Raw genomic sequence first — 13,161 nt, forward strand, 5'->3', positions numbered from 1 at the left:
TCCTAAAAACATTTAACCCACTAGGGGAAATATTAAACGTTATACAAAGTAGCATTAAGGCTCCAATTAGAAGCAACTATAATCTCAAAACCCCTCTGGAGCCCCAAAGTAAACAATTCTGTGGAAAAGCAAAGAAAAAAGAAGAAAAGGGCAAAAGAAAGGGAGAACAAGTAGAAAGTATATATATATATATATATATATATATATATATATAATATATATATATATATATATATATATATATATATATATATATATATAGTCATATAACAATTAAGGTTAAATTCAAACCACATACATTCATTTTAAATAACAACAAAGCAAAAAATAATAAGAATTATACAAAAAATAAGAATAATACAAAATCCAGTACTATTTATTACACTAAGGGGCAGATTCACTAAGGGTCGAATTTCGAAGTTAAAAATACTTCGAAATTCGACCCTCGAATTGAAATCCTTCGACTTCGAATATCGAAGTCGAAGGATTTAGCGCTAATCCTGCGATCGATCGATCGAAGGATTTTTCGTTCGATCGAACGATTAAATCCTTCGAATCGAACGATTCGAACGATTTTAATCCAACGATCGAAGGAAAATCCTTCGATCAAAAAAAGGTTAGCAAACCTATGGGGACCTTCCCCATAGGCTAACATTGACTTCGGTAGGTTTTATCTGCCGAAGTAGGGGGTCGAAGTTTTTTTTAAAGGGAAAGTACTTCGACTATCGAATGGTCGAATAGTCGAACGATTTTTACTTCGAATCGTTCGATTTCGTTCGAATTCGAACGAATTTAACCAATTCGATGGTCGAAGTACCCAAAAAATACTTCGAAATTCGAATTTTTTTCATTCGAATCCTTCACTCGAAGTTAGTGAATCTGCCCCTAAATGTCTGCCTAGCCTACCCTAGATAAAGGGGGTTTGCTTAAAATTCTTAAGCTACACATCCAAATGACCTACACTAGTATTTGACCATAGTAAAAATTACATAAACTGGAAATTTAATTAGTAGAAATACAGTATAGGCCCATATACCATAGATAGGAAATGCATTAGTTGCAAAAACTGCAAAGGAACAGAAATGTCAAAATGAAAATCTGTAGATGCCTTTAAATGTAATGTGCTGTTACTTTATAAAAATTCTGTTTTTATTTCTGAGGCTCTAACACGAAAGGGTCATTACAAATACACCCGCAGTTGGGGGTTTTGAATAATGAAGAGATCACATTGATACAATTCATAATGGTACAGGCATAGGATCTGTTATCTGGAAATCTGTTATCCAGAAAGCTCTGAATTAGGGAAAGGTCGTCTTCCTTAGACTCCATTTTAAGCAATTATTTTAAAATGTTAAAATATATTTTCTTCTTCTCTTTAATAACAAAACAGTACTATTACTTGACCCCCAACTAAGATACAATTAATCCTTATTGACTAGAAAACAATCCAATTGTGTTTTGTTTAAAGTTTGAATGCTTTTTAGCAGACTAAAGGTATGTGGATTCAAATTTAAAAAAGACCCCTTATCTGGAAAACCCCAGTTCCTGGCATTCTGGATAATAGGTCCCATTCCTGTACACTAAACTCTTGTCTAAACATGCTCCTACATTTCCACATGGTCACTAATGTATCCATCCTTCCTCTTTTGATTAACAGAGCATAACTGCTCCGATTGAAGTAAGGGAAGACTAAAGTTAACCTCACCCTGAACTTGGCATTCATTCTAGGATTCCCACAGTGGCCAGCCTCAGTAAATTGGATGCAGACACAGTTTTGAACACTCGCCTTAGAAATGTAGCAAACCCCTACTGTGAAAATGCTGGACACAATATGGAACATTCACTAAGATTTGTAGTTGCGCCAGGCGTAACTTCGCCACACTTCGCCGCACTTCGCCAGGCGTAGTTTCGCCAGCTCTTCGCAAATTCACTAAAATCCGAAGTTGCGCTCAGGGGTAGCGTACGGTTGCGAAGTTGTGCTAGCGTTGATTCGCTAAGCGAAGCGAAGTTACGCTAGCGATGGTTAATTTGCATATGGCGCCAAATTCAAATTTCAATGGAGGAATATGTAGCAGCACTACAAATGCCTGGGAAACCTTCAAAATATCAAATACATTTTTTTTTTGCCCTACACATGTGCCCACTGTATAGTTAAGTTGCCATGAGTTAGGAAATGTAGGGGGGAAGGAGGGGAGCCCCAAAAAAATGTTCGATCTTTTTCAGCCTATCACCCATAATATAGAAAAAAACGCCAGTGTTTTTTGGGACTTAGAAAAATTTTTAACTTTTTTTGAAGAAATCCCTATCTACTCTATTGCGCTTCGCCTGGTCTGAGGTGGCGAAGGAAGTCTAGCGTAAAAGGTACAGTAGCGTTCAGAACAATGTGCGCATTAGTGAATTTGAGTAGTTACGTCCGTTGCGCAAATTCGCCAGGCGTAAGGGTGCGAAGCTACACTAGCGAAGTTACGCCATCGTCCGTTAGTGAATTTGCGAAGTAACGGAAATGCCCAACGCTAGCGAATTGCCGCTAGCGTTAGGCGCTTCGGCGCATAGTGAATTTGCCCCAATATGCAGCTGATTTGCATCAAATGCAAGCACAATTGCATACCATCTGGCACATTTGTGTCCAAATTTGCACTGCACTTGTGCTCGTAATTTACAAGATGGAACCAGTGGTGTAAGTATACTAGAAGAGGCAGGCCCGTGGTCTCAGGAGCCTACTTTCTCTATAGCAACAGAGACATCCCATCTCCTGGTTACTCTCTGAATGGGCAGGGGACACAAGTGGACAGGGGTTGCTGCCCCTCCTAAGATTTTTTTTGCAGAGGTGCCCTGTGCTATATAATTATGCCACAGAGGCATTTTCATTCCTCTCACCCAGTAGATTTGTGTGCTATTGGTGATTGATCCCCACTTTGATTTATCGTGTCTGGTGGCATTATACTCATGTATTCATTTTGCTACAATGCATTCAGTATCAGTAAATAAGTTTAAGCAACTCATTAAAAAAGTTTTTCGTGTGGAGTTTGACAAGAATGAATTTGTTATACAGATTATTTCCTTGTAGCCGATAAAACTCTCTTTATTTCAACACTTGATAGAAATGCTCCCTTGGTGACTGATACGCAAAGTTAACCCTCGCGAATCGATACGCATTTACCATGTTATCAAAGTGGAAAACAGCACCTTCCTGTTTGCAGATATTGGAGAATATCTTTGATCTGACATTTTTTTAAACATTGTTAAGCTCCAGGGAACAATTTGATTCCAATTATATTAGGCTTAAAAAATGCTAGAAAGATCTCTCATTTAAACTACACCAGTAAATCAGATAAGTGAGTTGTTTACCACCTTTATGTTTTACTCAAGCTACTTAAAGCGTGCCCATTACGTTTTGCATCAGATCCTTTAAAGTATCCAAGAAACATAAAATAATTGAAAGCAATATGAGGCAATTTTAGAAATAAATGTGTCACTATTCAGCAAAAACGTCCTAATGCCAAAACAATTATAAAGACTCTTTGCTACCTTTTCAAGCTGAATTGAAAAATGCTACAAATCTCCGGAACTACAATCTTCCAAGCTGGAGAAACCACAAACATCACTTGAATAAGAGCCAATGGTCTGGAACACGTGTGGATATAAAATAAACAGCACTGCAGCAAAGAAGTGCTTTCAAAAGTCTCTTCACCTTGGAAGAATATACCTACTAAATGGTAAAGCAGCATCATAGGAGTCAATTACGATGACTAAGTGCAGATGGAGTTGTGCAAAATGTCAGTAGTCTTTGTGCAAAAAAACTGTACTCGAAATTGCACTTTGAACACTGCACTTGTAAATAAAATCTTAAGATTAACTACATGACCTATGAGTCTTAAGGCCCACAACCTATCATTTAACTTTAGAAAACTACAGGCTAGTGATGGGCAAATAAATTTGCCAGATGAGAATTCGCTGCAAAATTCTGTGTTTTGCCGCATGGGAAAATTTGCAGGAGTAAAAAAATTTTGGACGCACGTCGGAAAAGTCGATAGCGTCAAAACCATCGCAAGTCAAAATTAATCAGATGCCCATTGACTTTAACGCCAACATTAAAATTGGCATCTAAATTTGTGTTTAGTAAATTTTTCGGCATTTCCCAAATTGCGCCAGAAATTCGAGAATTTTCCGGCAAAGCGAAACGGGACAAATTCACCCATCACTATTACAAGCTTCCAAAGGTCAAAAATAAGCAAGACAAAGGTAAAAATACAAGAGTGTTGACATACTCATATACAGTAAGGGAAGTTGTGTTTTACATAAAGCTCCTTCACATTAGCCTAGTGAGGGTTTATTTTGCCAAATGAACTAATAACATATTAACATTCAGGTGAGAGGGAATTGTGCTGTATGTATTGTAAATTGCCTTTATGTACAAAAGGCATAGCCACATGGTAATCCAAGTCACCCAGCATGGTGAGAAGCTATATCATCAGACTTATGAAGGGAGTCCCTGAAATCCTATTGTCTATCAGGTGGGGCTAAAGTAATTATCTGCATTACCAAATATTGAATTTCAGTCATATCCATTTCATATCTGTTTTCCATATCTATTTTATAAACACTGATAGACATGAAGCCAAGCACCTAATTGCTCCAACGTCGTTTCGATAGACTGCATGTACAGTAAGTGCAGCAATTGATACAGGGGAACCTTGGAGCTACTGCCACCTTGAAAGGAGCAGTAGCTCCATGGTGCCTTCTGCAACCAGCTTCAAAACTTGCAACAGAATTGAACCTTACAAATTGGGTGCAGATGTAATTTTGACATTGACTGCTGAAAATTATACAGTCTACAGATTTTCAGTGCAGTTGCAACTGATTTGCAAAGTACAACAAGCCATTGCATATGTTATGACACATCAGACACAATAGTGCTAAGTGTAATTTCCCCTTACGGTCACAGTTATGCTGGAACTCTTGAACTTGCACTTCTCCAGGTAAATGAGCCCTTTGGTGTTACCCAAGAATGTGAAGCGTGAAAACACTACAAAATATAATCCAAAATCTGTTATTAAAATACAAATTCCAGTATCCCCTGATAGACCTTGTTGTTGTTCATGTAGTTTAATTGTCTTGAAATGGTGCATCCATGATTTCTATAGATATTTTCTCAGGTCCAGGGACAACCTTTTTGACCATGCACCCTCTTTTCTTAAACCATGAGCTGCTGATTGAAATTACATTATAATAAAAAGAAGCTAAGATGTGTTTTTCTCTTCCTTGATATATTTTATATAAATTGAATTTCATCACTGTGTTGTGGCCTAAATATCATTAACTTTACTACCATCTCCTAGTTCTCAACACATAACAAATGGTTCACAAATAAATCCAAAACATATTTTACAGCTAATTGAAACTACAGTATGTGTTTTAAGGTAATTCTTCTTCATGGCTATAAGAACCAATGGACTTTTCACATGTTTCATACGTATGGAGATATGGTGTTTTGCCATACAATAAATACAAAGTGCTTTAGAAAAGATGCTTTTGCATTATTAAACTTCTGGGCTTTTTTATACTAAATCACTGTTTTGACCCTTAGTTCACACTTCAACCGCTATAAAAATGAATGCATGTAATGGACATGACAGTAACACATAAATAAACTACAATAATATTATATAAGCTAGCACTTAGGGTGCATTGTATCCTGGAACCCAGACTGTTTGTCTTTGTTACTAAAGCCAAGTGCTCACAGACTTATTTTCATTTGGTTCCATTTCTTTCTGTTTTTTAATTGGAAGGCAAGAAATTTGATTAAAATGGGCACTTCTGATTTAACGACAATTCCAGCAATAAAGTCTGCACCACAATGTAATACATTGCATTTAATTGTACAATTTATCAATTCGGACCCTCCCCTTCTCTTGCACGCTGATTGTTTTCAAGGCCATAAAATTTAAGGTCTAGTTGTTATATGCACATATAACATATATCCTGTTCTGCAGCTAAAAAGCAAGTTGGATAGAGGCAGAAGTTAATACAAATCACTCAAAATTCTATAATCTCCAACAGACATCAGACGATTGATGTTACCCTTGGCATCTGAGTTCCTAGCCGTGTGCTTTTTGCCTTTCGAAACAGTCCCATTTCCTTGATTCACAGTTTGAAGAAATGCAGATATTTTCTCAGCCTGCCATAAAGAGCTTGATGCATGCATTCTCCCTATGATTAAATACTTACATTTCTACAGGTGTTAAATATGGAAGGGGGATACTATGCTGTGTTAGTCTGTTGTGAAAACAAATGAGAGAATAATCAACTCATCTCTCCAATGAAAAATGTCCTTCAAGTGTGGTTTAGAGTTAAATATGGGAAAAAATAAATGTGAGCTTGTGGGAGGACCTGCACATATTCATAAACTTTTAGGTTATGGGGGGATATATTTTTCAGGTATTAATATTTATATTCTTGATATCATTTTCATGCACATAGCCATATTATGCAGACTGCATAAATGATGAAGTCATAAAGTACAGGTAGCTATTCCCATAAATATACATTGGCATAGAGTTATACCCCAATAAAAGTCTTATCATCGGCATTTCTCTCACAACCAACAGTAGCTTTCCTTTCTTTACACAGCAACCTTTGCATGGCCTTTGTAAAACCCAACCTACAAATATAAAGGGCAGGCAGTAGATTGCACAGATGGGCATTTTGATTTCGCTAGGTCTCCAGGAGATGGAATGAGAGTTTAATTCTCCTTCAATATTGTTTAGATGTTATTCCTGCACTCCCAGCACCATTACAATGGCTAACACGCCATGAGATAAACACCTTTAAATCTATTCCTTTTAACTCTCCAATTGAATAGTCACAATCCTACTAAATAATACTCAGCATCTAAATAAACCTTTATTAAAGACATAGATGACACAGGTTTATTTATAAATCCACTTTTTTTCATTTGTATCATGGCAATAAAACCCTCTGTAATACATTCTTTTTTAGTACTAGAGATTAACTCTTCATTTCCAGGCATGCTTCCACTTGATTAAATGTACTCGTGTGAGTTCCTCTTCTATTAAAACATTTTAAGTCCAAAACTACATCCAGTGGCATATGCCTAATGAAATCCGTAACCATCCCTCGCACTTTATATGTTGAACATCATCTAGAGAGTTGTAGATCTAAGCTTGGGAGATTTGTTTCTCCCTCGAGGGCCCTCTTTCTTATAGCCAGGGAAAAAAAAAACATTCAAATCATTATCACTTACTCTGCGTGCCAAGCTAAGATTCATTGCTAGTATTAATCTGTGACTGTAGAACAGAGCTGGGTACAGTACTTTAATTATCACATGTTTATTCAAATTTATAAATATTAGTTAACACTATTCTGGCCTGAAATTCTATCCATTCATTAGGAACAGAATATTAACTTGTTGCCAACAGCTGGAATGAAAGTCGACTCACAGACAGGAGAAGACTTTTTACAGAATCACACTTAATTGTTAAGCAGAGCACATCATATAGTTGTGTGGGTTTTTTCTTAATGAAAATGAAAATAAAAAAATAATTTGAAAGGGGCACTGGGGCTGCATGTAAAACAATGAATACACCATTTTAATGTAAGTCCCATTATATCGGGTTGAAAAAAGTTTCTCAGGAGGAACGATTTTTCATAACCGATATGCTATGAATAGTTTATAAAAAGTAAATCACTTGGCTGAAACTACTTGAATATATTACTCTAATAAAAATGCAACCATGCAATGTAAATACAATAAACATTCACAAATGATCTCCTCATTCAGATATAAATTGATGGTTTTAATGAATTGGGGAATATTGGTGTTTGTTTGACTTTTCAGTTTTTTTTCTGACAACTTGACATGCAGACAAAAACAGAAAATGGGGCAAATTCCCTAACTGGCGAAAATTTGCCAGCGACGGCTTTGCCAATTGTAATTTAACTAGGACAAGGCTAATTCACTAAAGTTGCAAAATTGCGTTCAGGGCACTGAACCCTGGCAAATTTTCGCTAGCGTTACTTTGGCAATCAAAGTGAAGATGCGCTAGTGTTGCCTTATTTGCATATGGCGGAAAATTATAAAGTTACATGAACGTATATGTTGCAGCAAATACATTATACAAGTCCACAATTGAACATTGCAAAAGAATAAGCATGTACAGCATTCAATTAAATAACATCCTCTTCGGTAGCCTCTCTGGAGGACTATCAGGGAACAATTGTTTACCTGAAATATAATAATAATAATAATAATAATAATAATAATAAATATATAATAATAAATAATAATAATAATAAATATAATAGAGCCATAAAACATGGGTCCAAATTTTTATTACCCTATAATACAATGGCATGCTGAAAGACAATTTACAGGTTAATCACATCTAGGGTTGCCACCTGTCAGAATTTGACCCGGACAGCCTGGTTTTCGGGAGCACTGTACGTGTCAAAACTGCCTGCCCGTTTTTTTTAATTTGGAAAACCGGGCAGGATTCCCTAAGACTGAAGCGGCGATTGGCCAATTGCCACATCATAGCTCCGCCCACTGACTCATCTGTGCAATGTCACTGCCTCAACCAAGTCATTATCCTGCCCCCATGATGTCATTGGTCCGCCCCTGCTCTGAGCTCCCAGCGGGGAAAGGTGGCAACCCTAATCAATTCCTGCCAGGCAGGTTATATTTAATATCCCCTAGGTACCATACCGATCAGTTTAGAATGAGCATCAGTGAAGTTCACCAATGCATAAGAGGGAGGAACATAACAAGGCATAGCATAGCAAGGCCTCCCCAAAGCATTATAGGTAAAGAAAAGAAGGGGTTGTCTAATACGATCACCCTTTCTCATATCCACAGAAACAGGTAGAGAAAGGCCTTGGATCCGATCGTACGAATCAACATACGATCGGACTTTCCCATCTCCCGACCCGCCACTAACCATTCAGATCAAAGTCTTACCATTCCGATCAAATAAAGTAGTAAAAGAACAGATCAGCCAATGTACTACCTCTGACAGCAATCGTACGATAGTTATGTCTGACAAATATAGTGACAGTCTCCCACTGAAAATCGTACGATCGGCAATACATGCAGAGATATTATCGGCAGGCGACAGAAATTTTCTAACCTGTCTGATCGACCAAACGACCGATGTCCACCGGACGAAAAATGTCGGGACTCTCCACACACGGTCCGAAAATTCGTACGATTAGACTTGGTCTCTTAGACTTGGGGCACTGGAAGCAAATAATTTTAGTGCCAGGCCTTGGCCCATGAATTTGGTACACAGTGATATTAGGTAGTTTACCAACCATCTTGTACAACTCTTTTCTCCATCAATTAGCCAACTTATGTTTTGCCATTGAGCTCAAATTTCAGAGCAGTACTTTATCACAGGAATGAACTCCCGGCTATACACTGCCATTCTTTTTCCTCACAACCACAATGGGGGCACATAGGGGCTGCGTAATTCTACAATAATCTTTTGGTTTTACATATACAGTCTCTGACATCATCAAGGCCCTGAGGTGGTATCCACCATGATCTTTCTCTGAATTTAGTACTGTCACTTAGTCTTATGTGGTGCTTTGCATGTTTAGCACATCCCACATGCATATCATCCACACGGTATTGAGCTAGTAGTCTCCCTAGCTGCTGCTTATGTTCTGGGGGGTCATCTGACTCTTCCAGGCTAAAACTCAAAGGAGCCTCAGTGCTTCCCAGTTCAACAGAGAATGAACTCACACATTCCAGTGGATAGCAGTGAGCCATAATTTGCCAAGCAGGTAGTATCAGAGTGAGACGTGATGTTCCTGACAGTGACCACATCTGTTTGTGGATATTTCCAGTGGTAGTCCTTGATCTAGGCACTACCTCCCAACCATTGCACATGATCTATGCAAAACTGTAACCTTACAGAATGCTGTCTATGAAAATGATTCAATTAATAGATGACTAGTGATGAGCAAAACATTTTGAAAGGTTTTGTCTCGAAAAAAAGATGCCCATAGACTCCAATGGGTGAAAATAATTGTTGTCAAAAAATTGTTGCATGTCAAGGAAAAAAAATTGTCTCCTATCGACTTCAATGCATTTGGCAATTTTTTTTGCCGTTTTGCAAATTTTCAGCAAATCAAAACGGGTCATAATCGGCCATCACTAAGTTGACCACCAAATGCTCCCTGATGTATGGCTGCAGTAGGTAGTGTGGGACTTTTGAAAGTGGCAGAGGATGCAGGTCACAAAGGGGCCCCTGTCCTTACCCTACCCATCCTTACCCTACCTGTCCTTACCCTATGACCGGCAGTAAGAACAGGTCTGGCCAGCACCCCGGACACTGCAGTCTGCCTCTCAAAAGTGGGGGAAAATATGCTTGCTTAATAAATATTAAGGGGTGCTCTCTTACTCTCTGTAAAGTTCTTCACTTCTTCTCCCGGTCTGTAGTAAAGGACCCATTATATGTTAAATGCCCATGTCCATCATAAGTCTACAAAAGGAGACAAGAAATATATATATAAATTGACCACTTAGCTTAAGTTTTTCTAACAGAACAAAATCTTTACAATCTCCATTGCTGGAACGGAACAAACTTTGAACATATTGCCAAATGCCCCCTATCGTAACTAGCAAAGAATTTAACCCTCTAAAATTAGGTTGCTACTTTGACTTTTTTCATTGTATTTTTTTTTCTCCCCTGCAATTGCAGGAGCTTGTCATTGCATCTTAAAGTAGTAATCTGTTTTAAGTTATTTAAATATCAGAAAAGAAAACATCAGGGGAAATAATTCAGACCAAAGTGATACATTTCCATTACCTTCTGTTTTTCCCCCATGTAAAATATATTTCTGTTCTGACGGTGAGACACAGTATAATGTTCCATATGATGGCTTCACTCTTTCTTCAAGATGTATAAAGTGACTTCATTTCTTTCAGTATTCTCAACAAAAAAAGCACAATGGAACTAAAGAGATTCTTCACATAAGTATTGATGGTTTGATTGCAACACTTGGCATATCTTTTGGGACTACAAATAAAATGCTGTCTCTTCTAAAGCTGTTTGGACATCACACTAAGCTTTGAAAATTAACTGGATAAGAAATCAGTTTAATACCCAGAACTCCAGTGTGGCTCCCCAAGCTGCTGAAAAAAGTCAAAGACTGAATATATACTGTGTTGTGTAACGGATTCTTCAAACGCTAAAGGCATCAACAATTGTTGCAAATATCACAGAATCAGCATCATGTTCAATGTCAGACACTATCGTTATATGGATGTGCAGTTGAAATATATTGTCTGGCTGCTGAAGCCCCTTTTTATTTACATTATTAATGACTGATTTTTAATCAGGTAGCTCACAGCACATAATCAATGTCAAACAATGGACATTTACCAGCTCTCCAATATCTGTTGGCTGATTTAAATTCTTTAACTTGCTTTTTCATAAGAAAGGTACATTCTAAAAAGTTATGGTGGCCCAGCATTCTCTTGCAAGAAAGAAGACACAGTTATAGCAAACTAGTCCTCCTATCAGCTTGTGAGTATTTTAACTTTGGAACTTCACTCTGAAACATTTAAGACTGGGCCGGCGAGACACCGGGAAAAAACCCAGTGAGCTCCGGCACTCGTGGGACCCCATCGTCCCATACCAGCTCCCCGATCAGCTGGCCCATCAGAGGCCATTGGTGTCAGCACATGCGTGTGGAGTGTCTTTCACGTGTTTGTGCATGCACGCGGTGGGGGGCGGGAGTTTGGAGGGGGCCCCTAGTGACTTTCAGGAGGGCCCTTCACTTTGCAGCCCTGGTAGGTCCCTAATGCAGCAGTCTGACCCTGATCATCTCATCTGGAAATTTTACAGTCTTATTTAGAAATGTTTTTTACTTACATCACTTTTTACTCCAGGATTTTACACTCTGCTGGACAGTGCAGGACACCAGTACATTAAATTGTCATTCCTTTAAAACACTTTCATTTTTTGGTGTTACTGTTCCTTGAACACAAAACAAAACAAAAAAAAGAGGGGAACTAATTTGTATAGAGGTAAAATAAATTGAGTTTGAGAATCTGATAGTGGAAAGGATAATATGAATTTAGAGGTATATATATAAAGCCAAAAGCCTTGGTTATTGCTAACAGTTAGTGATGGGCAAATTTGTCCCGTTTCGCTAAGGCGAAAAATGTGTGAATTAACAGTCAAAATTGTGGAACAGCAAAAATGTTAAAGTCAATGTGCGTCAAAATTGTTTTGACGCACATCAATTTTGATGCAGCAAATTTATTTGCTGGTGTCGAAATGCAGAAATTCACAGCGGGTTTGTGCCTGGCGAATTTATTCGCTTATCACTACCAACAGTAACTAAAAATGAATTACACTATATAATAAGAGAAAGATCTACTGGGTTCAAAGATGACAAAAGTTAATGAGGTTCAGGGAATACTTGGGTCATTATATTTAACACATACAGTATTTAGATGCACAGGCTGAACATATTAAAGGGATACTGTCATGGGACAAAATATTTTTTCAAAATGAATCAGTTAATAGTGCTGCTCCAGCAGGATTCTGCACTGAAATCCATTTCTCAAAAGAGCTAACAGATTTTTTTTATATTCAATTTTGAAATCTGACATGGGGCTAGACATATTGTCAATTTCCCAGCTGCCCCAAGTCATGTGACTTGTGCTCTGATAAACTTAAATCACTCTTTACTGCTGTACTGCAAGTTGGAGTGATATCACCCCCCTCCCCCCCCCCCAGCAGCCAAACAAAAGAACAGTGGGAAGGTAACCAGATAGCAGCTCCCTAACACAAGATAACAGCTGCCTGGTAGATCTAAGAACAACATTCAATAGTAAAAACCCATGTCCCACTGAGACACATTCAGTTACATTGAGAAGGAAAAACACCAGCCTGCCAGAAAGCATTTCTCTCCTAAAGTGCAGGCACAAGTCACGTGACCAGGGGCAGCTGGGAAATTGACAAAATGTTTAGCCCCATGTCAGATTTCAAAATTGAATATAAAAAAATCTGTTGGCTCTTTTGAGAAATGGATTTCAGAGCAGAATTCTGCTGGAGCAGCACTATTAACTGATTCATTTTGAAAAAAAAAATGTTTTCCCATGACAGTATCCCTTTAAAATGTGAA

The 13,161-nt window shown here is 37.9% G+C and overlaps 1 protein-coding gene across 1 annotated transcript in view; it reads right to left on the reverse strand.

The window, feature by feature from the left end:
• The window catches only part of tmem132c.S (transmembrane protein 132C S homeolog), a 262,101-nt gene that overhangs the window by 60,435 nt on the left and 188,505 nt on the right, over nt 1-13,161 (reverse strand). The window lies entirely within an intron of this gene.

The sequence above is a fragment of the Xenopus laevis genome, chromosome 1S (assembly GCF_017654675.1).
Source record: "Xenopus laevis strain J_2021 chromosome 1S, Xenopus_laevis_v10.1, whole genome shotgun sequence".
Classification (NCBI taxonomy): domain Eukaryota; kingdom Metazoa; phylum Chordata; class Amphibia; order Anura; family Pipidae; genus Xenopus; species Xenopus laevis.